General features: G+C 37.5%; 1 protein-coding gene across 8 annotated transcripts in view; it reads left to right on the forward strand.

Moving 5' to 3' along the window:
• MAP2 (microtubule associated protein 2) overlaps nucleotides 1-27,022 on the forward strand; it is a 279,848-nt gene that overhangs the window by 126,294 nt on the left and 126,532 nt on the right. For 7 of the 8 annotated variants that reach the window (XM_057304472.1, XM_026492050.4, XM_057304461.1 and 4 more), the window contains one exon: nucleotides 9,730-9,797. The gene's annotated coding sequence lies outside the window, so the exon portion shown is untranslated. Of the gene's footprint in view, nucleotides 1-9,729; nucleotides 9,798-18,672; nucleotides 18,734-27,022 lie in introns of all 8 variants that reach the window. The other variant, XM_057304460.1, reaches the window with a different exon arrangement.

Genomic DNA, 27,022 nt, shown 5'->3' on the forward strand with positions numbered 1-27,022 from the left:
TGAGTTGTTTGAAAGAAAAGTGTCCCACATCTAGAATTTAACTGTAAATTAATTCAAGTTAATTTAAACAAAACATGCATTTGCATATGATACTGATATAACATTTTCTGATGTAACCTTTAAGATTAACCATGGTATTCGATTATTCCTACCTTGATATAATGAAATGAGGGTAGTAATTGACTATGTAAGACAGGTATTTTACCATTATAATCTATACTTCTAAGACACATGTTAATTTCAACAAGAGGTTTAAAAACATACACAATAAACTCAAACTGTCAAACAATGAAGTTCTTCAAAAACACATGAGCATATATCCCATGCATGTCACTCTTCCAAGATTAGACCAGATAGATAGTTAATAAAATTACAGTGTCTTCCTTAACTATAGGAAGGGTTGTGTTCATACATACACATCATTTATATATGAACTGAAGGAAACTGAAATAATTCTGAAAGTAAAGATGCTTATTTCTAATACTATCTCTTTTATGCACACTTGGACTAATAAAGTCTGTTTTTAAAGTGCGTGCCCTAGAAAAATGGAAAATTGTTAGTTCTATGTTTAATTTATCTTCTCTCTTCTGATGACACCTTAGAAATGTTAGGCTGAATTACAAACTAATTAACTGAGAAGTCCAGGGATTGAATTTTTGCTTCACCACTTACCAGCTGTGTGCTTGGCATATAACTAAACCTAATTGGGACTATTTCCTCAACGTAAAATGGAAGTTCATAACTCTCAGAATTGTTGAATAAAGCAATGTGTTGAAAGAAGTTGGCACATTATAGGTACTTAATCATTTATATTAGAATTGTGTCTTATGCTTTTTAAATTTGTCAATATTAGAATAAATAAATGAATATAAACAACAGAAGACCAGCCCAAGGCCATATATAATATCAGTCATTATAGTATCATGGTGATTTTGTTTTCTTTGGTATCTTGGTGATTCTGAGAAAGCAAAGTATTTAGTGACACTGTGCAGTGGAGGTGTTCTGGAAGCCTTCATAAAAGAGGGCAGAACATTAAATGGACCAAAAAGGACGTGTAAGATTTGGATTGGAAGCAAAGAAGTAGATGATTTTGAAGTAAACTGGTGATTATGGTGGGCATCAGTGGGCAAGGGATTTGTGTGAAAGGGACAGTATAGAAATCACCTTAACTGTCCACGTTTTTGTCATCATAGTGTAGTTCAGTATGTATTTCTATAGACAAGTACTTTCACATGTTGCTAAATTTCTAAGATATAATTTTACTATATAGATTTTTACTTCACTGTTTTCTGTTTATTGATTAAAAGCCCATGTAAAATGTTCTCCCCCTGAGCCTGGGTGGCTCAGTCAGTTAAGCATCTGACTCATGATTTCAGCTCTGATCATGATCTCAGGGTTGTGAGATGGAGCCCTGCATCGGACTCTGTGCTCTGTTTGGAGTCTGCTTGAGATTCTCTCTCCCTCTCCCTCTGCCCCTTCCCCCCATTCACTCTTTCTCTCTTTCTCTCAAATAAATAAGTGAAACTTAAAAAAAAAATGTTCTCTCCCTTCTAAGGAATATATCCCCTCACAGCTCATTTATTTACCAAACACATAATCCTCATAGGACCTTCACTTAGCAGCCGTAGTTACATACCTGCATATGTATGTTCAGACCAGAACACTTCTGCAGCATGTTCACTCTAGATCCTAAAATGTGCTGCTGTGAGCAAAGAGTTTCTAAACCAATGGCATCATAATATTTTTGTTTTTATTATTATTATTATTATGGAGGTATACTATACCTTAATATAGCACACACATCTCAATTGTACACCCCCCAACATGTTACTGCCCCCCATGTCAAGAAGGCATTGTACTTCTTTTAGTCAATACTGCCCTTTGTCTTAATCCCCATAGACATAAACACTATTCTGACTTCTATTTCTGAACATTAGTTTTGTCTGTTCTTGAATTTCGTATAAATGGAATAATACAGTCTTCTTCTGTCTATTTCTTTTATTTATCATTATGCTGATGAGATTCATCTATGGAGTTGCATGCAAGAGTAATTCTTTTTCTTTCTATTTTTTTCAGTGTACTAATCCATTTTATGAATATACCATAATGCCTTCTACTATTGATGAGCAGTTGAGTGCTTTCTGATTTCATGATATTACGAATAAAGCTAAGGACAGTTTTTTAAAAATGTGTTTAGGTAAACATATGTATTCAGTTCTCCTAGGTATATACCTAGAAATGGAATTACTGGCTGATAAGGTAGACATACATTTTACTTTACTAGAAATTGCCAAAGAGTTTTCAGAAGTGTTCACACTAATTTGTACTCCCACCAGCCGTGTGTGAGAGTTTCAGTTGTTCTGCCATTATAGCTTTCTTTTCAACATCTGGAGAGTGTTTTATTCCCAACCTAGTTCTTCAAGTGTAATGAGATCATGACTTGATGAATTGAACCTGCAATTATTTTTCAGAATTGCAGTTCACATCACACTGTTTTTAAAAAAGAAGTTCAGTTCAGTCTACTTTGGTGAAAGTATGTGAGCAGAATAGAACTTTGGGTACTGTCATTTCCTAAGCCGTGGTGGTAATGGCGCATACAGCCTAAATATGGCCTTGGAGCTAGCTGTTTCACTAAATTGCAGTCAAACTGTGTTTTGAGTGCTCTCCTTCTCTCTATACATTATCTTTTTGGCTTCACCTTGACGAGTGAAATAAGGGCATTAATGGAATAAAGGAAAATAAAAGTTGGGCACCTGGGTAGCTCGGTCAGTTGGGCAGCTGTCTTTGGCTCAGGTAATGATCTCAGGGTTTTGGGATTGAGCCCCACTTCGGCCTCCCCACTCAGTGGGGAGTCTGCTTCTCTCTCTCCTTCTGCCTCTCCCCCTATTCATGCGCGCTTGCATGCGCTCTGTCTCCCTCTCTTGAATAAATAAAATCTTAAAAAAAAAAAACTACCTGTGAAAAATTTCCTGTGAAATATGAATACTTCTGAGGTTAAAAATGGTGCATAACCCCAAAATAATTTGAAATGTATTTTGTACTTATATTTGGATAAGAATATAACTGAATTTTAGAAAAAAAAAAAAAAAAAACCACCACACTAAGATTTAAAATAAAATCGTGAAGCCAAACTCTGATCATGATGACTCAGAGAATTAAAGCATGATACAAGAGCAACTGGAAAATAGTCCGGTTATCTTGCCTTACTCCTCACCCTCCTTGCTTAGAATACATTCATCCTTCCCACTGTGGGTCAAGTCTAATCAGAATCGCAGTGAAGATGGCAAAGATGACTGTGGGTGACACATATGTCAGTAGGCTCTTTGCTTCTTTATAGACATACATCATTTCCGATTCATTCTTTATCTGAATTCAGTGGAAATACTGAATATCTTGGTTTAAATTTTTTTTCTACTGGGTTTTGTGTGTAAGAAATAGTTTAAATATAAAATAAGGCAAATATTTACAAGACTTGAGGCCCGGACAATAACAATCTATTTTCAAATTTTAAATAAGTAAAAATCCAGCTCAGTAGCATAGAATACCTAGTGAAAGTGAATGAAAGATAAAGTACACAACAAGCTAATGAATATAGTTCATCCTCTTTAATCGTAACAAGAAGAATTTGGGGCAGAGGTCAAGTGATTTAAAGATTTTATTGGGGGAGGGGGATTTTTGCCCAGCTATAATGTATTTGTCCATTGCCTGCTCTCTGAGTTTCTCAAGATATTGGTTATTTATTTTTTATAAAGGATAATTCAGCCTTGTTTATGTTAATAATTTTTGTAGTTTGCCACGAAAAAGAAAAGAAAACCGTGTGAGTAATTTATATAAATTTATCCTTTTGGTGCTTATTGATTGTCTTTTAACTCCCAACAGCTGTTATTCATCCCATAAATCAGGAATCCCCTAGAGCATGTCTTTCACTGATGATATTGCATTGAATCTATTTGCCCATGCATTTTAGAATATAAGTTCTAGAGACTTACTATTGAATTTGTCAAAGAATTCAAGAAACATTTCTAGAAGATTTTCAGATCCTCAATGAATCATAGAGCCTCAAGGCCTTAAAAGATATCAGTAGTTTTTGGATCTATGCTTCTCATAATTTGTAATATTCTGGAAGGTACCACAGATTGGATTTGAAACTTGTCATATTTTAATTAGTGGCCATTGAAGGCTTGCCCTTGCCTGGAGACTGGGACATTTTGTACAGTTCACTCTACTCAATTCTGCTTCCTTTTATAACTTCTCCAGGTATTAGGTTGAAGCACAAGAAATTGCCATCTTATAGGTGAAAAAGTAATGGAATTTCAACATTTCATGGAATTCAGACAGATATGCTAGTTGTGACATTTTTCTTTCTTTTTTTTTTTTTTTGTCTGTTTGACCACAATATACTTTTTTTTTTTTTTTTTTTTTTTTGCGTTAACAAATGTTTATTGAATCTTTATGTTAGGAACTGGGACTCTTCACTAGCGATATTTCCTCTTCCCTTAAGAACGTTTACAGTCCTTTTGAAGGGATAAGCATAACTACCAAGGCTTTGTCCACAGTTTGATTACCTTTGATTAGCATGAGCTCAATCTGCAGACAAAACACCCAAGTTCTATAGACTTCCCTTGAAGGAGTACGCCCCCTGGAAGTGGTATTTCCCCAGCTTTCTCAGGTATTCAAGTCCCCTTGAGCACACAGGTTTCAGGCCCACCCCATGGAAATTCTGACTTAGTAGGTCTTATGGTGGGGAGAGTGCTGGGCCATGGAGTCTGACCACAGTATGCTTTTGAGGGGACAAAATTTGTTGGAAGAAAAGATGTCATCTGTGGTAAATAAAGCAACACAGTGTACAGTGAATTTGGATGTCATAATAATTTGTAAAATACTCAGATAACTGCTTATATTTAAAATGACAAATTTAAGAGTATAATGTAAAACTATAATTATTATTTCTATTATTAATTTTTTAAGTGCAAAGTATAATAATTATAGTCAATTTATAAAAAGTCACTTCAGGGGTACCTTGGCTAGCTTAGTTGGTAGAGCATGTGAATCTTGATCTTGGAGGTGTGGGTTCGAGCCCCATGGTGGGTGTAGCAATTACTTAAAAATAAAATCTTTTTTTTTTAAGATTTTATTTATTTATTTGACAGAGACAGCCAGCGAGAGAGGGAACACAGCAGGCAGAGTGGGAGAGGAAGAAGCAGGCTCCTAGCAGAGGAGCCTGATGTGGGGATTGATCCCAGAACGCCGGGATCACACCCTGAGCCAAAGGCAGACGCTTAATGACTGCGCCACCCAGGTGCCCCCTTAAAAATAAAATCTTAAACTTTTTTTAAATTAAATAAAAAGCTACTTCTAAGCATTTTGACCACAAGGCAATATCAATTTATTAACTATTCTCATTTTATTTAAATCTAAAGATTAAATGTTAGCATATTTAACACCAATACAAGTATTATTTATCAAATAAGCTCCTACTCAGCATTTAAGATCTCATAGTCCCACGCTAGGTACTTTGCAGAATTCAAAGAAAGCAGGAGACAAGTCCCTATTTTAAATAAATGTATATCCTTTAATGGAAATAACAAAAAATATTGATTCCGTGGGAAAATGTGATTTATAATACAAATAAAATGCAATATTCATAAGGAAGACTGAATATATAGAGCAAGGAAATCAATATGAAACACAAAGACTTGTCTTGTGCTTAAATGCTTCAATTCATCCACTAATGTGATTTTCACATTTACGCATTTAAAAAAATACTTTAAATGCTACTAGGTTCCCAGCATCCCAAACACGTAAAGATGATTTCTCTCACAGACCTAGCAGAGGGAGGCAGATAATTAATAATAAACATAATAAATACAAGTTTATGGTGTGATGGGAAGTGGTGAGTGCTGTGGAAAGGGAAAGAAGGAGCAGTGATGAAGGGTGGTGGGAGGGACATGGTTGCAGTTTTCATTACAGTAGTCAGGAAAGCTGGTAAAGCTGGGAAGATGATTTTATGACCAAAGGATTCAAGGAGGTAAGGAAGAAACTTCAAGAGTGACACCCAAATACACAGGCTGATATATTTAGGGAGTGAAACTCAGGGTCTTCCAGAAGAGCCACAGGGCTTAGCTAACTGAATTTGGGGATACAGTTAAATCAGATTCTGAAAGATCAGGATCTGAGATGCAGCAGATTATAACAGAGGGGCAGAGATATCGTGTGTCATCAAAGTGAGAAAAAGAAGTGTCCGCTTACATTCCTCTTTATTTCTATGACCCTCCACTATAATTAAAGTTCCTGTAGAAGGAAATGTTTTCCCCCCATACCTAGAACCTATCAGATATTTGAAATATAGTATGTGTGTCATCAAAATGGTACTAAGCCAAGGTCTAGAATATTGTCAAAGAGAGAAAGGATAAGGAAAGCAGTACAGTTTAGGCTCATAAGCATAAATATAAAAAATATATAAAAAATCATGAAAGGCTCTCAATTATCTGCCATTTTTAGAATATAATTAAAGGAAAGAATTATATACCGCTTATTATACAATGGACATGTTAAAGTAATAGTTCCTTCCACTAACAAATGAAAAGAAAAAAAAAAAAAGAAAAAGAATTTACCAACTCATTCTCAATGACAAAGCAGGTATTCTCAAATAATGACTCCTGAAAAGTATTAAATATTTTGAAGCTGCACTGTTGTTTTAGACTGACTAGGACCATTATGTGTGCTTTAGGAGATCCTGACAAAATATGATTTATGTTTCAAGAAATGACATCATTCGTGCATCATTTTTTGTGTTCAGAAATGAACAACATATTATTAATGATCTATATAACATATTAAAACATTTCTTTTGAAAAATAACTTTAGGGTCCAAATCACTGAAGAAAAATAGACATTTAACAGATCATATTTAAGGAATGCTTTTTGGAAGAGAAGAATCCTAATCAGTATGTAAGATTAACTGAAATCTGAAATCTCTTGTAATTTTACTAGGGTAATCATATTTTTAAACATGATTTCTTTATTTGATAGTTAACAAACTGGGGGCAGAGAACAGTAGTGGTGGTAGCCACTGTATTTTAGACATCAGAAAAGTCAATTTGATCCTACCTACGGATGAGTTAACCTAAAAACAATGAGTCATAACAACTGAATACTGAAAGAACATTTTATGAAGGAAATAAACACAATGCATCAAGGTCAAAATCCTAATCACAATTTTTGCTGACTCAGAAAGATTTTAACAAATATTGCGCCCCCCAGTGGTTGTTTTTGAGTGAATGATCTCTTAAATTTTTTTTTTTTTTTTTTTTTTTAACCCGGGCTCCCACTTTTCCAGTTTCATCATTTGGGTAACCTCATGAAACTTCACACTGTCTATTAACTAGGAGGACCTTGGGAGGACAGCGCAGTCGAATTGCCCGATTTCATGCTTGCAGAAAGAACGATGCCAGGGATGATAGAGTGCCTAGTATATGATGATTAAATTCAGGCTCAACAAGATAGGATCACCAAAGGGCCATCAGGCTCAATTCTTCTGATTGCCAGGCTGGAAATAAAGAAAAGCAGTGACATCATTACCCCAGATTCTTCAGACCTCCAATACAGTACAGCACAGATACTAAGCAAGGCTAGTCTCAGAATTATTGGAACGTATTTTAAAAAACGAAGATCACTGCTTTAGCAAATAAAAGAAGGCTCACAAAATCAAAGACAAAGGATGGTTTTGGAATCGTTTTTGCTTGCACACGGAATGGGAGGGAGCGTAGAAAGAAAAGCACTTGGTAAAAGAAGAAAAGCAGGGCACCTAAGTCAGGACATGGGGATGGTGTGTCTGCTGGATCTCCAGCCTGCTTTGTGACCTTGGCCAGATTCCCTGGGCCTCAGCTTTCTCACCTATGAAACAAAGGGTGTGGACTGGGCTGAGTGTTGTCCCTGAATCCAGGATATGGACAGAGGCAAGGAGAAGTAGGAATCATTTCATACAAAAGAACCATAATTTGAATATTTATGAAAGCAAAATTAGCTCGTGATCAAAAAGTGGAGAAGAAAGGTGGCTAATGGAGAATGTAAATTCATCTTTATGTGTTCAAAAGAGAGTGTAAAACTGATAGACACAGTTCTTTCCAGAAGGCAAAGAATGAAGCATATCATTCTAAATTTCCTCCACTGGAGTCTCCTTCCCTTTTCTCTATCATCACCTTATTTTTCTCAGTACTTTCTGTTTCCAGTAACCATGGTGATGCTCCCTCCCAGCAACCTTCTTCGCTGCCGGCCCTTTTGGTATACACTGAATTTTGCTCCATTCACTGATGCAGGAAGCTAATAATGATGTAAAAATTAATTTATTTCTTAACATTTTTCCCAGCTCTTCTGCCCGGGCAATAAATTCAGGGAATTATTCCACATTTAACCTCCCTACATAAGGGGCACTGTGAAACAAGGATATTCAACTGTTAATTTCAGCTGCTAACATAAAGGAGGTACTGATTATGCCGGAGATTCAATTCCCTGGCTTGGCCCTCAGGGACTGTAAGGTCCCAATACCCAAGCTCATTGCCACCTCCTTTTGCTTCTGTCTATAAACGGAATAAAATAGATTGCCCACAGAAATCACACATCAACCCTGGTTTCCTAATCCCCTTTGTTTTTTGCTGCATTCTCCTTTGTAAGGAAAACATTGCCAAGTGTGTTATTATCACAGTTACAAGGGGATTGAATTTTCCCTTAGAAAATACAACTAAATTATTTATTTTGGACTATAAGTAAACAATAAGTAAACAAACAATTTTGGATATTCAGTTTTTAAAATGTCAGAATTAGCAGCCAGGGACAAAACATCAGACAATCTCTGATGTCATTAATGTAGATAATAAATATTCCCGTAAACTACCATTTATCATGTCCAGTTTGTGTAGCCAGATTTATTTGTAATCCTATATTACGCCGGGAAACTCTCTATTTAAGCACTGTGTGTGTGTCTGTGTCTGTGTGTCTGGCATTAACACAAAGGAGACCAGATGATGACATTCATAGGCTTATAGACTCGACTCCTGGGGACACACTTGGATGGAGGCAATTAAAATGCCTGTCAGGCATTTGATACCAGAAGCCCCGATGGTAAACCGCTAAATCATAAGCTGGGGCTGCATCTTATTGTCAGTGAATGATGGCGGAGCTGGGTGGCTTGTCATCATTCTCGAAAATTCTGAGGCTAGTGAGCTCTCTCTCCCTCTCCCACTCGCCTTATTTTCCTTTTCGCCACTGCGGGGACTTTTTCTAATTTGCAGCTTCCCTTTCCCCGACACACACAGAGAGGAGCTGGTGGCTTGCAGACTGCGTCTGTCTGGAGCGAGAAAGCTAGAGCCAGCCCGTAGAGATAATGCTCCGGGAGAAGGATTCTGCAGCAATCCTCAAAGACTAGACTTGGGTGGTATCGCTGCATATGCACTGGTAATGCTTCGGGGTTTTTTAAATTTTATTTCATTTTATTTTTTTTCCATTTTTCAAAAGATTTGCTTTATGTGATCTCAAAGTAAAATGCTTTAAAATTCTTTACTGAGCTTCCTAAAAATTCAAGTACTGCATTATTTGTACTACAGATCTCAAGACATAGATTTATTATCTGGATTATAAAGAATTCATTTGCTTACTGGTGAGTTACAATTTTCAATATTTAGTTCACAAATCTGTATATGTATTTTTTTTTCTTTTGTTTTGTTTCGGTAGATTCTTCAGCTTGTTGTCTCTAACCGAAGAAACATTGATTGGGAACTACTCATTCAGAAAATTAAAAGGTACCACATGTTTTGTTTGGATGTTTAAATGAGGGGAAATCAGGGGGGATTTGGAATGTTTTTATTTAAATTAATCTCTCTATGGTTGGTCTTTTATCCGTAAGCCTACGTTGATCATTGTCTATTATAGCATGTAAGATTTCCCATGCAGAGAATGCCATTATCCAAGGCTGTTTTGATTATAAGACGTCTAAGGAATTATGTCTTTTGCCTGGGTTGCAAGTTGTTAACAAATATCAACATGTCTGGCTTATTTTCAGATTTTTATTATTGTAGCAGCTAAAAAAAAAAAAAAAAGTCCAAAATTCTCTATCTTAATGAAAATTCAGTCATTTAAATTTAACAGAAATATACTAAAGTAAAGATTTTATCTGAGAGAATCTTGCTAATAAGTGATGTTTTTAAATGGGTAAATGAAATGGCTTGCCCTTCCCAGGTAGAAGGAGCGCTAGAGATGAGAGCCTAGGAATGACTCAGTATTGTTGGGTTTTGTGAATAAAATATTGTAACTTCTTCACTGATACTTTAGTCTTTAGCACCATATCTAAAGGCTGAGGTTGCTAGCTATTCAAAGAACTGATTTTATGTATGCTTTATTGGCGTAAGAAAGTAATCCTTCGTCTTGCCATGGAAGCAGTTGAATCCATTGATCCTGGGCCTTCTGCCTTACATGAAAAATATTAATTTTGAAATTCGGCGTCAGGATGTATAGAGATGGCAGTTATGGGTATTACCTTTTGTTTAATTCTTTAAGATTATCTTTGACTTTCAACATATACTCATGTCAATAAAAGCTATATTTGTTATTTGCCTTCAAAAAAATGGAAGACATTTTCTGCCTTGCTGTAGAAGATCAGTAACATCTTTTAAATCTTTCTTCAGCATTCACACAGCATTTCCTCTCAAGCTTATCAGCCCAAAATATTTTAGTCAGTGAGGTTAGTTGTCCTTTTTTTGGTTTTTTTGGTTTTTTTAAATGTACTTCAGAAATAGTTAATGTTCAACGACTGATCCTGAAATACCAGAAGTCTGTGACTGTATACCTGAGAGTGTGAATATTTGTAGCAGTTGAAAGAGACGAATGCATTGTCCTTGTTTAATTTTCTCTGCAGTGTGTAATTATGAGAACCTTAATTTATTCATTCCACAAGCACTTCCTAAGAGCCTGCTGTGGGTAGTGATTGTGGGAGAGAGGGAAGGGGCAGATGCCTCTATCATCACCCTTCCAGAGTGTAGGCAGTATCACATAATATTTTTGCACAAGAGAATGAATTCATTAAAATAAATCAGTGTGTTCTAAAAAAGGAAACTGCATTTATTGCAGATATTGAACAAAATCGAATAGACTAGGCTCAGAGATACATGAAATATATTGCGTGTTTTCCTTAGAAATTACTCAGTAGAATCAGGTATGAAATCTCCAGACAGGGCTTACTGTTCCTCCTGGATATTGTAAAACCCTTGGGACTATTTTCTCTTTTTAGGTTCCACTCAGAGTAGGTGAATATATTTCATATTTGGTGAAAAACAAAAATCTATTTGGTATTTTCCCATCTCACAAAATCCACACAGTACGTATTTTATGTGTGAATCTGTTTTATAATCCTCAGGCTCATTTAGCCACTCATTAGATTAATTTTGAACATTGAGGTATTTACATGAATTGGAAAAGGATGATGTTATTATCTAACCACTAAAAAAATGTATTCAGTGTATTGTTAATAGGAACTAATCAGCTCTGTTGGGATTTATCTGGGTATTGGAGAAGTAGCATATTACCTCACCAAAAGTCTCTTGGTGCCTAAATTTTCTGGGACCATTTTAAATTTATCTAGGGGTGTGTTGACACATTTTGTGTAATAAACCAGAGTTTATTGAAATAGATGGTTATGGCATCAAATCAGAATTGAATTTGTTTTTTGGATTGTGAGTGAGTCAGGGATCTGTATCACGGTTTTGCTAATCAAACTCATTTTGACATTGGTTAATTATTTCACTGATTTTTCACTCATATCTTCAGCACATAAAATAGTGCCTGGACCACAGTAGGAGTTCAACAAATATTTATTTAATTATTTGATGAGTAAATGATTCATCAGCTTTTTTCCCCATTACTTTTTTGTTCTTGTTTTTCATGAGATTACACACTGTAAGACAGACATTTGGTACTTTTTTTTTCCAGCTACCCCAAATATTCATTATAGGTCTTTAGTTAATAATAATTAATTAGATAATTAATACCAGGTAGAAAATCAGGCGAACCATGTGTGAAAATTTCTCCAAGCGATATAGAAAAGGATTTTTCCAGTTTTAGGTTAAAATGGAATTTTTGAAGTGTCCCTTTTCACTTTCATCAGCAAGGGAAAGAAGCCAAGCTGCAGCATGAGTGTTGCTTTATGGATGCTTCCTAAATACTACTTCCAAGCTTGACATTGTTTATTGTTCTTAGTGTCTTCAGCCAAGACTTTGCTGCAGCAGAGGGGAGGAGGCCTTCTCTCCCCCCCCCCCCCCGCCGCCCCGTAATACTAGAAATGATGTCATAGTCTTCTTAAATGCTTTGTTGCTCATTATGGACTAGTATGACATCATTTCATAATGTAAAAGGAAACTTCTAGAGTCATAGTAGTTTTAGAGAACTCTATTTTTTCTTGTTGCCCTTTATTTGTATTAATACAACTATAATTTTTTGTTATTAACTATAGGCTAGAGAATATCCTAAGCCCTTAACATATGTCATCTCATTTTAATTCTCTCTACAATCCTGGGAGGTGGGTATTGTCTCCATTTTATAGATGAATGAATGGAGATTCCAACTGGGCAATCAACACAACTCTGGCCCAAAGTCCTTCAGTATTAACCACAGCATATGACATATTTTCTAGTAGATTTTTTTGGTTCATAGCCATTGTTTTAATATTTTATTTATGCACATGATATATACTGAAATAAGGTTAAAACAGTATGCCTGCAGATAGTTGTTTTTATATACTTAAGTTAGGAGTAAATATGTCCTTGAATATGTAACATAATATTCAAATTCGGATATATTTAATATGTATTTTATATTTTATATTTAAACTGAAGAACTTTATTCTTTTTTTTAAAGAAGTTTATTCTTTAAGGAGGAATATCAGAGATAAATTAGGAAGTTTTAAAATAAATTAATTCATAAAGCGCTCCAGTGTCATTACGATGAAGATGTATTACTAAATTGCATGATCTATATAAGAAAATTAGCCAGATAATTCAAGTAGTAATTGCATAACTTGATGCCATATTTTGCAACCTTTTTTTTTTAACTTGAAATAATAGCAGAAGTTTCAAATGACCAAAAAGAAATGAATGATCAGGGAACAGTATGCAGTGTGCGTACTGTACAATGTGCAGATACCACATTCAACCTTAAATACGACTAACTAAGCCATAAAAATAACTGAGGGCACTAACAATTACACAAATGGGTATTAAGATGCTCTACTCACAAAGGCGTATATAGAACAGAACACTTTCGGAGCTCAGTTGGGTGCAACAGAACAAAACAAAGAAGTAGCCTCAAGGCTCATTGGTACCATAAGAGGCACGTGAATAATTTCTTAAGGGACTTCATTGCAGGCCAGGATTACTAACAATTGAGAAGAGACTCAACAGGAAATATTTCATGGAGGATGGGTCTTTTGAGGTGGAGGTTAGGGATGAAAAGAAGTATTCAAGGGAGAGATAATGCATGGACAAGCTCCAGGAAGAACAAACATTAGCAAAGAGACCAAAGAAAGTGAAATGTGTAGAAAGTGTAGACTGATCTCATTTATATTCTAGAGTGCAGGGCAGAAGAAAGGGGTTCTTAGAAGGTAAGGATGGAAATAGTATTCAGTCGTACCATATTTAAATGGCTAGTATTCTACCCTTTTTGAACTACAAAGTAACAATTTATTCTGTTCAACCCAATACATGTGGAAGGGGACCTTAAATGCCAACTTGAGGAAATTGTTCAGTATTTGATGGGAAGCTATTGAGTGTATTTTGAATAGCTGACCTACACTGTGTTTTCAGGTGGCTTTCTTTGTAGCTCTGTGTGAGATGGAGTTGTGGGTAGAGTATGCTGAAGAAGACATCTTGGAAGCTCTACTAGGATAATCCAGGAAATAATAAAGGCTCAAAGGGGGTGTTGACAGCAGGCAGAAAAAAAAGAGATCATAAAAATGAAAGATGTTTCTGAGCTCAAAATCATAAGCAGAATATAGCAAATGCTTAATTGGCAAGAGGAATGAAAAACAGAAGGACTCAGTGCTGACTCCAATGTTTGAATTTGATAACTGGAAAAATGCAGGGAGAAAGGTAGTTAAAAGCTGCTTGAGGAAAGAGGCTCTTGTTCATTCGTCTTGCATCCTAGTCTTACACTGCTTACTACATAGTGGACAGCCAATAAGTGCTGACTGAATGAGGAGGGGAATAAAAAGTCAAGGGACAGGTTTAGGCCACGATGGGCTGGATCTGCAGGCAAACCGGTCTGGTAGATTGCAGATGACATTGGGCTAATGCTGAGAAGAGAAACTAGGGAGGCCGGACGTGGATGACATTATCAAGAGAGAAGAGAAGAGGACCAGACAGAATAGTCTCGGCAGCACCCACATTTAGGATGTAGAATAAGGGACAGGAAGTTGCAAAGTTAAAGGAAGACCTATTTTTTTTTTAAAGAAAAAAAAGAGGACAGGTGAAGTAAGAGAAAACAAGACTAAAATTCAAATTCTGAAGAAAAGTTGAAGAATGAGAATAAGTAAAAGACTGCTCAATATATTATTTACTTCAGTAGTGTTTTCTGTTATAAAAACAATAAATCCACATTTTGTAAAATTTGTCAAATTTGGAAGAGTGTGCAGGAAAGAAATAATAGCCATCCATAATTACACAAGCCAGAGACTATGGTTAACACTCTGCCTGTTTAGCTTACTTCCTTTCACCTATTGCATTTAAATTTACGTAACCAGGATCAAAATGATATGATTTGAATTCTGCCATTTTTTTTTTCATTCAGAGTATCTTAAGCATCTCAAAACATTTTGCCACCTGTGTAATAAATACTCTTTTATGAAGACATTGGTTATGTTTGTTCCCTCTTGTTTTCCAATTTTTTACTATCATCTTCATGCTGGAATGGACTGGAATATTTTACTCTCAGACGATATTTCACATTATTTCCAAGGACTATTTCCTAACAACAGAATCACTGTATTTTATATTGTCAAATTTCTGGTCAAATATAATTTGATGGTTTCAAAATTAGCCTCACCTTTCCTCCAACAAAGGGAGTCTCAGATGACGTTAGCACCTGCCATGCTCCAGCCTCTGTGATGGGCACTTTAATGATCGCAGTGACTGTACATCATGTTATCTCCACTTAAACAGAGGAACAGAGACTGAGACAGTTGTGCAAGTTTCAGGGCTAGTTTTTGTTTTTTTTTTTTAATTAATTAATTGATTTATTTATTTGACAGAGATAGACAGCCAGCGAGAGAGGGAACACAAGCAGGGGGAGTGGGAGAGGAAGAAGCAGGCTCCCAGCGGAGGAGCCCGATGTGGGACTCGAACGCCGGGATCACGCTCTGAGCCGAAGGCAGACGCCTAACGACTGCGCTACCCAGGCGCCCCCTCAGGGCTAGTTTTGAATCTGGGTCTGACTCAAAACCGGTCAAATTGTGGGAACAGAAGCAAATTCTTGAAAAGTGAATGAGTAAATAAGGATATGAAAGCAATAAGAAAACACATCTGAGAGGTCTAGGATTCTGTGCTGTGCAGTAGGACTTTACCGTTAGTAACCTGGGAAGTCCTAAGCTGAAGGGAGGGAGCACATAGATAGGGGGTGTTATGAATGTAAGCAGAAGGACGATATTATAGAAAAGTTCCTGAAAGAAAGGGCACAAAGAACTCAGACAAGGATTTAAGCTTGGAAAGCAAAATTCATCTTCCCTATAGATAAAAGCAAGAGAAAAGAGACTGAGACTTTTCTAGTGGTAAAGAGAAGATATGGGAGGGCCCTACCTATCATCTGGACTTCATATCAGACTAGAGGAAAATCCACTTATTCATTCAGTGAATATTTATTAAACACCAAGTCCATGCCCTTGTCCTGCCCTAATGGAACCTTATTTCTGGGGTGGCTAGTGTTGGTAATCAGTGGTTGAACAAATAAAATTAGAAGATTACTCAGGCAGCTGTGCAGAGAATGGATGGTGGTAAGAGTAGACACTGGGAGATCAGCTCCTCAAACTTTAAAGTCAAGATGAATCCACTGGGGATCCCATTTAAATGCAGATTCAGAATCATTAGGTGTGAGTAAGGTTCGGAGAGCCTCCATTTTAACAAGATCCTAGGTAATGTTGATACTGCCACGCTTTGATCAGCAAAAGGTTAGGAGGCAGATGTCCAGGCAAGAAAAATTAGAAAGGATTAGAGCAGTCGTTACGAAAAAGTCAAATGGGAACCCTTCTTTCCGTGCAGCAACACTGCATACTTTCACGCCTCTTTGATGGTGAGAGAGAATTGTCTCTTTCTGACCTTTTTCAATTCCAGCCAGCTGTTTTATGAAAGATCCATTAAACAAGCCCTAATGAGCTACTGGCATTTCAATCTTTCTGCCTATGCTCAATGTTTATTATGCCGTATAATGAATTCTCGGGGCTCAGGTTTGGGGGTGTGTTTCCATATAACACTCTGCCAGTTTCTTAACTGCAGCTCTGTTTTCCTGCTTCGTGATTTCTTTGAACTTCTAACCTCCTCTCTGCCTGGGTGTTCAGCACAGTACCAGCCTGCTAAGTTCTCTGGTCCCCCAGTACTTGGCATCCCTGCAGTCCCACTGTACTTAGTGGCTAAGCTTCTGGGTGTCCACAGCACATCTTCTTGCCACCCACCTCCTCATACAAGCCTTGGGGGACTCTACTTCAAGCAGCAGGGGACTCCTGAGTATTGAGGATAGTCTCTGATTTAAGGAATACATTTTTTCCAACAAAATCATTTCTCTTTGGTGGAATGTTTTGGTTGGTGGCAGCAACCTGCATTCCTCTGAGGAAAGAATGTGTGTGTTTGCAGACGGTTAGAGTGTTCAAAGGGGCTAAGGGTTGACAAGAAGCCTGGACAGACTGGGGGAATGTTATCTTTCAGCCTCCACCATGAGGTTCTTAGTCCTCCTCTATGGATGCAGGAACTTATGAGCATTCACCTGTTGGATTCCTCCCACACCACACCTTGCAGCTATAAAATATCTAAGAAAATAAACAATCCAATAAATATGGCATACTCATCCATCAGGGAAACACCTTAACTGCATATCAAACATGTGTGATGTTCTCACACTCATTAGCATGTCTCCTTTGTTAAAAGGGCTGCTTCTATCTCTAGATAGAAGCCATGCCCACTACCAGATCTGTGGTCTTTGTCACTGTAATCTTGTCATTTGGTATTTACTTAAACAGCCAAGTAGATGTAAGCCGTGTCATTAGAAACTTTGAATTTAAAATTCCAATGAAATACTAGTTTTCATATGAACAGAGGTCAACTTATATTGATAACCATATTTCTTCAAGGAGAACACTTAGGAAGGCACTTGAGGAAAGAAGTCAGGTCACAAACATCTTTGCATTCACTGTGTTGTCTGCTTAGAAATGCCCTTGATATATGTGCCATGTTGAAGCTAAGAAAATGAGTGTCACAAATGTATGTGTGTGTGTGTGTGTGTGTGTGTGTGTGTGTGCGTGTGTGTGTGTGTAACTGTGGTCTTTCTATAGTGAACAGCACTGGTCTTGCATGGTCAAACTGGAATTGGTAAAATACCCAGAATTTGATTACCATGCCTATGCTTTTTTGCCATTTATTCAATAGTTAAGAGCCTCAGAGTAGCACAGGATAATCTCTGATCTTCCTAACAAATTCTCCTTTTCTCTCAAAAAAAAAAAGTTTGAATCAATCCCCTTTTTTTGCGGATTCCATTTGGGTCTGCCTCAGATGGTTCGAATTAACCTTCCTTCAGATTCTCTCCTAGTGTTAATGACTTTGGATTATGACTATTTAAAGCAGCCGGATGTTCATTGATCCACATCTGGCAATTGTTAAAACAAAGCTACTCTATTTAACACTTACAACCAAAATATATTTCTTTACAATGAATAGGAACTTGAGAGATGATGTTTCTTTTCAAGAAGATCTGATGTTTTATTTCCAATGTGAACAATGTTTCTACTTTATGTTCTTTAAAAGTATCTTCTTGCTCATTGTAAAATTTTCTCATGGTAAGATTTCCTGGTTGTATATACAGAATAAGATACAACATGGAGGCATTAAGGATTCTCTCAGTGCCTAAGAACAGCTAATTAGCCTGATTTTGAGCATACCTGCAGGTGAATCTGTGATATTGTTGAATCTTAAAAATAAAAAACTAGACTGCCTTAAATAGCGGGGACAGAAATCCCTAAAATGATCGACTTTTAAGATTACATTGGTAGTGGAGGAAATAATAATGACATCTAACAAAGAAAAAATTTTAAAACGATACAAGAACTTAGTCCTGAGTGAGTCATATAACTGGTCAGACTGCTATACTTTTCCTCTAAAAGATGGTGGATAGTTCAATAGGCCAAAGGGAAGTAATAAATGTAATATATAGTTTAATGTGTGCACGCATTTTTAGTTGTTTCTTATGTCATGCTCACAAAAAGGCCCAATAAAATTATTGTAATAATCCAACCAGTGAAGAAGTAGCATTTAGACTTTAAGAAAAAAATAATTTCTGTACCACTTTTTAAGTCATACAAAACATATGACCTCCCAAAGCTCACAGCAATCTCTGGAATAGGAATGGCAGATCTTGTTGTTGTATTTATTACAGATGAGAAAACTGAAGTTCGAAGAATGCAAATGACCTATCCAAGTCCCTCCCCTAGGAAACGGTAAATCTTTGGCTCATATCCTTGTTCTGACTCTAAAGCTTTTACTTTCAACTAATATGCAGCCAAAGCAGATAAATGAGTGTATTATCCCAAATATAGAATATTTTAATAATGCACTGACTGGATTGCTATAATAAAGAACACATTCCAAGGTAGCCCTGGCCTGCGTTATTGCTCTGCTCTCCTAAAACACTCTTGCCCTTTAGAGTCCTGGATTAGTATGGCATAGAGCTCAGTCAATACTAGTAAAAATAGCAGTTATTACTGAAATGGCTTTATACTTTACAGTATGAAAAGGAGATGAGACTAAATATATCACAAAAAAATGTAATCTTAATGATTTAAAAAGCGTTTGACAGATTAAGAAGAATCCATTGTTTTAAGTTTCACAGCATTTTAAGCAAGTGGTAAATAACTCAGCAAGAATCTAGGATCACAAAGAAAATGATTAAACTTCAGAAAATCAGATCGATGGAGAAACATTTTTTAAAACAGGCATTTTGATTTGCCTATTTTTAGGATAATTATAAGAGCTTATAAAGAATAAGCTGGAGGCTACACATCCCAGTTCTGATCTCAGCTATAGAAAGGGAAGGATAGCATATGTAAAGAAAATTATAACCTCAGAGACCATTGAGTAGAGTTAGGGCTGGGGTTAGGTGTCTTCAGGCAGATAGCAATAGGCATGGGTCCACTGAGGACATGGTCATTGCAGTGACCTATCTCTTCCCCAAATTCTCCTTTCCATCATCTTCATCCAGGCTCTCATTATAGCTGTCAGGGTTGCTGAAATGCTTTTATCTTGTCTTCCTGTCCCAAACACCATCACCCCATTAATCTCCTAGGCAAACTATTAATACAAACTCTTCTTTGGCCTTTGTTTGCTCTCTTGAGTTGTGCTGGCCAATAACTATGGAGGCAGCTAGCCACATGCAACTATTTCAATCTAAATTAAATTAAAATGAAAATAATTAAAATTTCACCTCCTTAGGCATACTAACCACGTTTTAAGTGCTCCATAGCCACATTATTTTTATAGAAACATTACCTATTACAGTCTATTTCCACTATGACATAATTTTCATTGAAGAGGGCTGATCCAGAGCATAACCATGCCCCTCACCCAGGTATCCAAGGCCTACACTGACCTCTCCTTCTCCCTGACTACCCTTGGCACACACCCTCCATGCCACACATTTTTGTCCTCCTCTTCCTCATCACCATTGCTATGATTACAATTAAAATATTAGTTACCCTTATTTATTTAGTCCCTATTATGTGCTAAGTACATACATTTTCAGAAGAAGAAGAGAGAGAGGGGTGGAGGAAGAAGAAAAAGAAGAACTCTATAGAGTGGGGTTTGAAGCCAAGTATATTTCCCAAAGATAAAGAGGTTATTATTAGTGGAGCTCGAAGAAAAACCCAGGTCTATCTGCCCCATAGCCATAGTGTTTTACCCTGAACCATTGATTCTTAACCAGGGACAATTTGCCCCTTCTGCCAGGGGTCATTTGGAGATGACCATTTGAAATTACATCTTTTTAACTCAGAGAAACTTTCCTCTGGCTTTCTTTTTCTTGCTATCCCTGCATCTGTTGTATATTTAGGAGATTCCTATTGATAAATGTTGGACTTACTGGATTGATCTGTTTTAGCTCCTTTTTCACATATTTTTAAAATCCCTTTTTTACTTTTTCTACATTCAAGGGTTTTTTTCTTCTTATCAGCCGAATTATTATTTGCCTCTAGCCCGCCAATTCTATTTTTAATTAATTCATGAACTATTTATTTGGGAAATTATATATTAATTTCCAGGAACTTTTTCTTATCCTCTAATGGATACTTTTCTAAAATTCATTTTTGGAAGGAAGTTCATTTTAATGTATGCAGTATTCTTTCAAACCTCTCTGAGAAGGATAATTGTAAATTCCCTTGTTCCCTGAATCATCTCTATTTCCTCAGGAGTCACTTTAATATATATAGATATATACTGCTGGTTTTTCTCAAATGTCTTGATTTGGAGGATTTGGGGGGTTTTGTGTTTATGTATGAAGAACTAGGATGAGGATGATAGGTAGCTGCGGTAAGTTTCCTCTGTAATCGTGCAGATCTGTACCTCCACTCACCATGAAAGCTGCCTGCAGCTTCTGTGCAAGTGGGCAGAGTCTGTCAGGAAGCAGGAATCCCAGGAGGAGCACGGAGACAGGCAACTGGCAAGTGAGCAGGTTAGGACCCCTACAATTGTGTCAGTTCTGCATAGACTTATCTATACTAGACCTGGTTCCCAAACGGATCACTTTGTTTCTTTAAAGGTTAGTTCCTGTTTTCGCTGTTGGGGGCAAAATCTTCTCCTGTCACTAAAAAATGTAGTAGCAAGGGGGAAGAAAACTCGAAAGGGTCCCAATTTTTCTCAATACCTTTCTTTCTTTCTTTCTTTCTTTCTTTCTTTCTTTCTTCCTTCCTTCCTTCCTCCCTCCCTCCCTCCCTCCCTCCCTCCCTCCCTCCCTCTCTCTCTCTCTTTCTTTCTTTCTTTCTTTCTTTCTTTCTTTCTTTCTTTCTTTCTTTCTTTCAAGACTTTTAAAATGTATTTATTTTAGAGAGAGAGAGTGTGGGCAGGGGGAAGGGACAGAGGGAGAGGGAGAGAGAGAATCTCAAGCAGACTGCCCCGAGCTCGGAGCCGATGCAGGCTGGATGTCACGACCGTGAGATCATGACCTGACCTGAAACCAAGAGTTGGATGCTTAACTGACTGAGGCTCCCTAGTAGCCCCCGAATACATTTCTTAAAGAATTGCCATGATATTAGTCTCACAGCCTCTTTAGACCCTGTATTTGATAACTGTAAGCTTGGGGTTTCTCCAGGTGTCCTTGCGATGGACCTGCTGTTAACTTGGAGCTTCCTTGCAGCAGTTTCTTCTTTCTTTCTCCATCTGTATTCTAACTTCTAGGGTATCTTAAAAATTTTTTGCTAGGGTAACATTGTTTTTCAACTTTTTTTTTTTTTCAAGATTTTATTTATTTATTTATTTATTTATTTGACAGAGAGAGAGACAGCCAGCGAGAGAGAGAACACAAGCAGGGGGAGGGGGAGAGGAAGAAGCAGGCTCCTAGCCGAGAAGCCTGATGTGGGGCTTGATCCCAGAACGCTGGGATCACACCCTGAGCCAAAGGCAGACGCTTAACGACTGCGCCACCCAGGCGCCTCTCAACATTTTTATTACTTTAATAATAATTAGGGTAAAGGAGAAGTGTGTGTGTGTGTGTGTGATGACTCTTCCATTATCGATCATATGTGGTAATCTTTACTATGAATTTTTATAGTGTTGATCTAAGTTTGTACTCTTTTACACTTCTTATTCCAGTGTTCTATCTTTCCTATTTACTAGCTAGTTGGAAAAGTTACTTCCCTTTCCTGGGCCTTTTGTTTTCTGTAAAATAAAGATCATATCTGATTTTCAGGGTTGAGATGGAACACAGGAATGCATGTTGCAACCTGTACCATAGAATATAAATGTAAGCTATCTTTATATATAAGACTTTGTCATAGGTTCAGAGTAAGAAATAATGCAAATGTGGAGAATAGCCATTGTTACAAGAAAACCCTTTCCCTGTACATTAGGAAATGTAAGTGATGCCACTTTGAGACTAGAATAAATTATGTGTTAATAGCAATAATAAAATAAGCAGTTTTTCATGGATATATTTTACACCTAATGGAACACCAAAGATAAAAGCGGACCAAGAATGTGGTTGATGTACTTATATAGCTCAATTAAAACAAATTTAAATCTTAGGTTTGGCAAAGAACATATGACTTAATGCTGTGTGACCCCTTTTGCTTGGCAAAATTAGGAATGTGAATATTTGTGATACTGATGATTATAATTTAGTGTTGCTAATTAGCTGCCCCCCAAAATATTACTGATTTAAGATGGCCTCAGTTAATTGAAGGTTTCTGCTCTGTCAGTCCAGACATGAAGCACCAGTAAAAGGAAAATAAAGAAAATGAGAATAATAGTAAAGGGACTTAATTGTAAAAGTTAAAGAAATAGTAACAGAAAATTAAATGTAGGGAATAAAGTTAAGAGTCCCAGCAGCCTTTGATTTCAACCTACTGGGAAACTTTTGTGGAAAATTGATGAAAGGAGTATTTTCCCTAAAATATTATTAAACCCAGCATCTTATTGATAGCCTTTATTCTTAGAAACAAACAGAACACATCAAACAGACAAAACAAAATAAATCAATGTGAATGTACGCTGAGCGATGCAGATATGATTCACTCTCTGACTGCTATTAATTCTCATTTTCTGTGTGCAGTTACTACATTCTGAAGTTGAATGTCTATAGAGGATAAGGAACCAGGCATAGTTAAATGTTAATGGATCCAGTAACATAATTTAAATTCAAGGCCTCATCCAAAGGAATGTGAATAAAATGCGTTTGTTTGCCTTTTTATGGCCACTATTAAAAGTAAAGGAAATGAAACCATAAACAACTACACTCAAATATTGGCATAGTTGAGGCTGCTTTGTAGCAATAGAAAGCCGTATTTATTGATGGGGGAGCTCTGTTTAACTTACCCAGTCTATCTCGATTACCACTGAGGTTAAAAAATGTACTTGGCGACTTAGGCAAAATGTGGAATGCTAATTTAAAGTGAGTTCATTCCGATGTATTTTAATTTTCTGTTGTTGTACAGGGCCAGTACCGTTCATAAGTGTTATGTTTTCCTACTTCATCTCTAAGGCCTTAGCCCATAGTTAATGTGGTACCGATTACTTTTGCCCCCAATATTGACTATCTCTTTCTTCCTCAATAATAATAGGACCCCTGCTATTTGGAGGTTTTGTGGGCACGTGGACACTCAGAATAAGATCCAGAATTCCAGCCTCCCTAGCTATTAGGTGGAACCTATTTGACTAATTTTCAACCAATTGGATATGAACTAAAGTTGTGCGTGAAACTGACATTAACTGCTTAAAAGGAAGGAGTGCGTTCTTCATCACTCTTTCTTCCTTTCTGCTGATAGGAAGGAATTCAGACTTGATGGCTAGAATTTCTGCAATCATGCTGAATATGATATAACCTTGTCACGAAGTTCCATTTTGCTGAAGCCACTGTTTGGAGTTCTTCCGTGACTTACAGTCTACCCTAGTCATTATTTGTATAACAACTTTGCAACTTTAGAGTTACTTTCAAAGGCTCTGAAATGTCATTTTATCGAGTGTCATTGTTCTTTATATAAATAACATTTATATTAAAATTCTTATTAAACGGGTGCCTAGCTGGCTCAGTCAGTAGAGCATGCCACTCTTGATCTTGGGTTTATGAGTTCAAGCCCCACTTTGGGTGTAGAGCTTACTTAAAAAAAAAAAAAAGTTACCTAAAATATACTAGTCCAATCAGTTACCAAGTCCTATCAATTCTACTTCCTAGACATTTTTCAAAACTATCCAGTTCATCCATATCCCCAAGGACTATGTTAGTTTCCCATCGCCTCTGATCTTGACCACAGTGATGGCTGTCTGCATCAACGCCAGCTCTACATAAGCCATTATACATATAGTCACCGGACCCATCTTTTATTTATTTATTTTTTAAAAAAGATTTTATTTCTTTATTTGACAGAGAGAGAGACAGCCAGCGAGAGAAGGAACACAAGCAGGGGGAGTGGGAGTGGGAGAGGAAGAAGCAGGCTCCCAGTGGAGGAGCCTGATGTGGGGCTCCATTCCAGGACTCTGGGATCACGCCCTGAGCCGAAGGCAGATGCTTAATGACTGAGCCACCCAGGAGCCCCTGGGCCCATCTTTTAAAAATACAATCTAATCATCATATTCCTATGTTTAAAACCATAGAATTCATAATAAGGTCAGGAATCTGGCCTCTCTGACTCTCCAGGCACATCCTGGCTTTATTACCTGGGGGCTATTACCCATATTTTATTCTCTTTGCCTGGAACACTATTTCTATGCTTTACTCCCACTTCGTCTGCCCCTCTACTTATTTAAGTCCTGTTCATTGGTTAGGTCTGAGATTTCCCAGGTAAGCCTTCTCTCAGCCTCTGGCCTCAGAGGTCTACTCATTACATACTCCCACAGAACTCTGCATTTCTTTCATTTGTATTTGTCGGTTGAATTCACGTTTCTTCCCCAAGACTAGAACCTCCATGACTGTGTGCCTCATTCCTAACCAGAATCCCAGAACCTACTGAGGGAACTGGTACAGAGTAGGTACTCAGACAACGGTGTTGACTAACAGACTGATCCTTTATTCTCTTCTCTTTCCCTAAAAAGCATATCCAATATTTCACCCAAAATTCAACTTAGCAAAATTCTGTCCATCCTCTGGATCATCAAGACCATGTGTGCTGTCTCCTTTTAATTAGATATTTACTTTATTCCCATCCCTTTTATGACTTTATTTTTTTTAGAACAGTTTTAAGTTTACAACAAAATTGAAAGTATGGTGATTTCCCATATACCTGCTTCCCCCACACATGGATAGCCTCCCCCAGGATCAGCATCAGTCACCGGAATGGTGCGTTTTCCACCAAGGATGAACACTGACACATCATAATTTACCCAAAGTCCATAGCTTACCTTAGAATGCACTCTTGGTGTTGAACATTCAGTGGGTTTGACTAATGTATAATGACATGTATCTAAGATTGTAGTATCACGCTGTCACTGCCTTAAAAATCCTCTTTGCTCCGCCTCTTCATCCTCCCTCTTTCTGCCAATATTTACTTTTCTCGTAATCATATGCTAGACCTTAATGACAGTTATTTGTGTACAGAATTCTAAATTTTGGAGGGAACACATTCTAGAAAATATGAAGTCTTTTAGAAAAGTTTTTTTTTTTTAATAATAATAGCCTCAATTTAAAAAGCCATTTATTATAATGCCTTCATCCCAACAGAGCAGGCTTTTCTGGAAGCTATGGCTATTACTGCTTTTTGCAAGCAGAATGTCTGGCACACAAGGCATTTAACAAACGCTGTTCCGATGTACTGAATTAAGTACGGACTTGGAAGTTAGATACCCGTGGGTTCAAAGCCAGGCCTTGCCCCTCATCAGCTATGAGAATTTGGGAATTTACCAAGCCTCAGTTGTATAAAACAGGAATGACAATAACAACCTGATTAGGCTTTGCAGGAGTTAACGAAGGTAATTTACATAGCGGAAGCCCTGTAGTTGGTAGCCATTATTATGACTTTCTGAGTTTTCATTTCTCCACCCTCTTGGCAACAGACAAGGTAGATGCTTGGTTCTTTCTTTATGTTGTTTAGAAACTGAGGGATATAAGTTTGATAAAGACAAGGCCTAACATTAAATCAAAGAGAAGACCTGTAGAGGAGGTGTTGAAGGTGTTGTACAGTTTTATTTATCATGCCCCTTTTCTCCTTTCTGCCCACTCTACTACCAGACATAAGTAAATAAACAGGTGAAAAGCAGCAAGTCAAAAGGTGAAATAATGTTAAATCATCCAAGATCTGCAGAAAGCCTGGAAATGATATACATTCTAAATTACACCACCTGAGGCCACTCTGCTCTCGGGAGAGAAGCTGGCTTGTGGAGATGCTAAGAGTTCAGCTGTCTCCCTTGAGGGTTATCTGCAATGCAGATTTTTCTGAGTCTTTCCTAGCTAGGTTAGCCTCCAGACTGACCAGCTGCTCTCAGCCCGTCCAGCTGGCTTAATAGGATTTGTCTCTTCTACAGCCTGCTTCCTGGGGTGTCGCCACCAGAACATGTTCTAGATAAACATTTCCCCTCCCAACTGAACATCAAAATCCCTACCAATCCCCGGAGTTACAAAGAGTCCATTATTGCCTGAGTCCAAGAAAGGTAAATTATTGAGGAATTATTTTCCGCACTCTGCCTCTTGCTTCACACTTGGGTTTCGCAGAAGCTGTCAGTCCCTGTTGCAGAATAAAGAGTGGCATACTCCTTGCAGGGCTGGTAGAGCCAGGACATTGGGGGTGAGCTTGGAGGCAGCCGCCCCGGAATTTGCAGGCTTGCGCCCCCCGCCCCAGGTGTTAGTGCCGCTCAGCTATCTGATTTCATATGCTCTGCTGTTCCTTCTCGGCAGGACCCAACAAATCAGTTGAGCTAGGATTGTGACTATACCACTTTCCCTGCTTTCTCTCTGTGTACAGATTCGTGCTCAGGTTTTTATGACTGAGCCCGCATACCGTTGAGCAAGGGATAACTGAGATGAGCTCAGGTCAAAGCTTCTCTCACTGACAGCTGTGTGCTCCGGCCAGTGACTCTGTAGGGAGAGGTGTCTC

This window comes from Ursus arctos, unplaced genomic scaffold (assembly GCF_023065955.2).
Source record: "Ursus arctos isolate Adak ecotype North America unplaced genomic scaffold, UrsArc2.0 scaffold_1, whole genome shotgun sequence".
Lineage (NCBI taxonomy): Eukaryota > Metazoa > Chordata > Mammalia > Carnivora > Ursidae > Ursus > Ursus arctos.